This window comes from Terrapene carolina, unplaced genomic scaffold (assembly GCF_002925995.2).
Source record: "Terrapene carolina triunguis isolate 2854851 unplaced genomic scaffold, T_m_triunguis-2.0 Scaffold96, whole genome shotgun sequence".
Classification (NCBI taxonomy): Eukaryota; Metazoa; Chordata; order Testudines; family Emydidae; genus Terrapene; species Terrapene triunguis.
Window position 1 is genome coordinate 31,536,252 of NW_020664447.1, and position 322 is coordinate 31,536,573.

The window sequence follows — 322 nt, forward strand, 5'->3', positions numbered from 1 at the left end:
CCTGCCTGCATCCCCCTTCTCCCCTAACCCCCGCACTCCCTGCCTGCATCCCCCTTCTCCCCTAACCCCTGCACTCCCTGCCTGCATCCCCCTTCTCCCCTAACCCCTGCACTCCCTGCCTGCATCCCCCTTCTCCCCTAACCCCTGCACTCCCTGCCTGCATCCCCCTTCTCCCTAACCCCTGCACTCCCTGCCTGCATCCCCCTTCTCCCCTAACCCCCGCCCTCCCTGCCTGCATCCCCCTTCTCCCCTAACCCCTGCACTCCCTGCCTGCATCCCCCTTCTCCCCTAACCTCTGCACTCCCTGCCTGCATCCCCCTTC